A 4080-nucleotide genomic window follows, 5' to 3' on the forward strand; every position below is an offset into this window, starting at 1 on the left:
AAATCTAGTGCATGCTAAAATAAATATGCAAAGCATTTTGTGAGTCCGTAGATGGGCGGGGAAGAGGAGACTGGATGCCCTAAAATATTTAACAAACTTTTTCTCATAACTCATGTGTGATCCGGTAATCACTGCTGCTGTTCCCCGTGACCCAACACTTGCCCACTGAGCATCACCAGCCAAGGGGTGCTATCGGTGCTGCATTGAAATGCAAAGCTCATTAACAACGGCTGAGATGTGTTGTTTGCTTCTTTATTTTTGTTTTGTTTTCACGTTCATTACAAGAGCAGGAGCTGAAATACCCATCTACAATTCCCTTTCATCTCCAGGCATGTAGGTTTTTTTTTCCACCGTTGCTCGGATGACAAAGTTTCTCCTTCAGATTTTTATTTGATTTCAGAAGATGAGAAAGAATTAAAGGCATCTCAGGGCAGGCTGGGCTCACGTTACCCCACCTGGGATCCTCCACAAGGCAAAGTGCAGTGCCTGGCCCCATCCATCTCCATCACCTGTGGGTGACCACACTGTGGAGCCCATCCCACTGTCCTCCTCCAAACCCTCCCCTTCTAATCCAGTCAAAGCTAACTGAGTTGTGGCTTTGATCACATCTGATGGTGCTGGAGATCTTGTCAGTAATCACATTTCCATGGATGACAAGAGATAGGGCTGGGGGAGGTGGGAGTGAGCTTGGCTTTGTGTCCTTGCATTGGTGCCCCTTGGTCCCTGTGAGGTACTGGAGAAGCTACACCATAGAATCACAGAACCATTCAGGCTGGAGAAGACCTCAGAGATCAGTGGGCATGGTGGGGTGAGACTGAGAAACACAGGACTGGCAAAAACAAAGGGAATGGGAGAAGGACACAGTATTCCTGCAGGTATTGGGGGCCCCTGGGGGTCTCATCCCCTCCTGTTGCTCTGCAGTGCTGAGGAGCGGTGCATGTCTGAAGGGCTGGGCAAAAAGGAGAGGAGAAGAAAGGAAAGTTCTCCCTTGAATTCATTTGGCTTTCTTTCTTTTTTTTTTTTTTTTCCTTTTAATCTCATTTTGTATTTAAGGCTCTGGACTGAGGCTCAGTGTTGCTATTTTCACAGGCTTTCAGCTGCTTGCCTTTTATTGCTGATTGTTTCCTTTTCCCTTTCATACCTTTTCACAGCTTACTCCTTGAGAAGTGTCAAAATATTCAAATGGTTGGAATCACAACCAAGGAGCCCTGAGCCCTGTTTCCATGTGGCTGCAGTTGGGGGATTCCAGGTTTCAGCAGATTTCTACCACGGTGGAGGCAATCAGAGCTGGTCTTTGCTTTCCAGTTTCTGACACTAATTGTGGGTGCCACCTCCTCTCTGTGGGCATGCAGCTCTGCTTTAATATAACTAATCTCCTGGAATACACTTGCTCACGTTAATTAAACCAATACCCGTCAACAGCAATTCTACAACTGTAGTCTTTTTTTATTTAACATTTTCTTCCCAGGAGACTTTTAGCTCCTGGTTTCTCTACCTTCACCATCTCCTGTGACCTGGAGCTGCCCAGCCAAGCTGGCACAATGCAATATGCCCTCTGGTCTTGTGTTGTACCCCGAGTGTCTTGCAACCCAGGGAGGGCTCAAGTGCTTCCTGCTGGCACTAACCCTGCAAAGCCGTGGTCTTTCTTTGGCCACAAAGGTGATGATGGCATCCATGGCTACTTCAGACTGGAGTGGTTGGCACTGGCTTGGCCACATGCAGGTGAGCAGTGGTTTCCCACTGCTGTTAGGATCTGGGTGGAAATAGCTAAAAACTACAGAAAGAGACCCATTGCGCTGAGCTGCCAGAGGAGGGAGGGATGTGCTCGTGTGATCGGAGAGGAAAGGAGAGAACCCCTGCACGGGCACTGCCAATGAAGATATTGCAGAAGGCGGCTGTGAGCCAAGAGATCTGAGCGTGGTGGCCAAAAAGACGGCAGGATGGTGCCAAGGCTCCACGCAGCACAGAGATGGGGCTGAAGGAAACCTGGAGGCTCTGGAAAGGAAACAGTGAGGTTGAGAAACTGGAGCGTGAGGTGACCGCTGGAGATAGAAGGCTTCAAGTGCCATTTGTGCCGGAGGTGTCACAGGGAAGGCATGCAGAAATCTGGCCTGAGACAACACCTCCTTCTGCTCAAGCCTTTCCCTTGGAGCTGGCACACTCCGTCCTAAGGGCTTCTTGGCGAGAGGCAGCGGGGCACTGCTGCCAGTCCACTGGTGTGGTTCGGATCACTAATGAGCTAATTAGTTGCTATGGAAATGTGATGTGGGAGAACTTTGGGGAGGAAAAATTATAGGTAATTTTTATTTGTTTGGGCCTAGTTCCTATAGCAACAAGAGAACTTGTCACTGACTACCAGTTGGTTTCCATGGAGTTGGCTGCTAGTTCTGGGTTATTAATGCCTCTGAGCACGAGGCAGTGCAACTCACCTAGCAGGGCTGGTGGGTCGTCCTCCAGTGATGGATGGGAACCTTGCACTGGGCAACCTCTTGGCCATGCCTTTGCCATGAAGTCAGCCCGCTTGCAGAGCCTGGGTAGGAGCGTACATCACAGCAGGTACAGTGCTGGAAGGATCCAGTAGATTCTCCCTTCTCTTGGCTTCAAGACATGCTGAAATGAATAATCCATCACTTTGTAGCTTGTTCCAATTGCAGCACCACCTGATTTTTAATTGGATTTTCTCTGGGTTCCGTTTCCAGATGCTTGGCAGTGATCTGCCTTTCTCTGCTAAATTAAAAAGTCTTTTAGCACCTGGCAGTTTTGCTGCAAAGGGACTTACTGTAATTAAGTCACTTCTCATCTCCCACCGCTGGCTGTCCCAGATGAAGCTGTCTGTTTTCCTGCAGCCTCCCCACGTTGTAGTGTTCGCTTCTGTTCACTGCTGGATGAGGGGGATGTAAGACCTCCCCAAACCCAGCAGACAGAGCATTGGAGCCAGACCAAATGCTGAAGACTGAGGACTGGGGATAGAGTCTGGTTTGAATCTGGTTATTATCTCCCTCCCCCCAGCCAACTCCTTGCCTTTCTGTGGGTGGGAATTACCTGGTGGCAGCCAAAATCTTCATCTTGCTCCCCACTTCTCAACCCAAAGTCTGTTCTGAGTCCATCAGCCACTTCCCACTAATTCCCAAACAACCATTGGAGGTGTTGGTGTAACTGAACTAAGCACTGCTCACCGAGACGGATCTCACTCCAGCTTTGAAGGCAAATGAGGTGATCAGCATGTGGACAGACCTCTAATGACATTTGGCTGAGGGTACCATGTGGTCGGGAGGGAGGCACGAAGTAAACCAGATTGCAAAGGCCAACTCCTCATAAGCAACCTTTTTCCCCTCCCATCTCTTGGCAAGCCGTGCTGCTGGCCTCGCCATGCTCACGCTGTGCTCCCAGCTGCTGCTTCAGCATTGGATGGAGCAAACCTCAAATACTTCAGTGTGGAGGAGGCTGGAGGATGAGGTGGGGAGGAAGGCCCTGGGCCTCTGACATGGGGTCTGGCTGGCAAAGGTGGAGAAGCCAAGACTTCAGGAAGGAAAGATCCATGCAAGAGCACAACAAGCTGTTGGGTGGAGATGGAGAGGCACATCCAACATACCAGTAACCCAGCTGCAAGTCAGGGGAAAGATCCAGCTTGGGAATCAAGGATGGGCAGCCAGGAAACGAGAGCCCAGGAAATAATCTGCTGGCAATGCATCCCATGGCTGGGGTCTTCTTGCCTCTCTCCATGTTTTGGCTGCAAATAACAGTGTTGTTCTCCATGGTCACCTCCAACCCAGCTAATGCCCGTGGTTCATGGCCTTCCTGTCCACACTACAGGGCTCTGAGGGGGCTTTCATCCCAATTCCATAGATCTTAGGATTCACCAGGTAGTGTAGCATGTGTGCAAATTAGAGGATTCTGCACAATCTGGCCGGTATCCCACAAAGACAGGCAGCAGATGGTGCTCCATCCCTGGCTCACCTGGTCCTCCTCCTTTCCTTCCTCCACTCATGGCTGGCAAGAAATGCTTCCTGGCTTGGTCTGAACTGCAGCTCTCCCAGGCATGGTTTTGCTTCTCTCAGGCTGTCAGAGCTCCTTGCAAAA

This window comes from Excalfactoria chinensis, chromosome 14, assembly GCF_039878825.1.
Source record: "Excalfactoria chinensis isolate bCotChi1 chromosome 14, bCotChi1.hap2, whole genome shotgun sequence".
NCBI lineage: Eukaryota > Metazoa > Chordata > Aves > Galliformes > Phasianidae > Excalfactoria > Excalfactoria chinensis.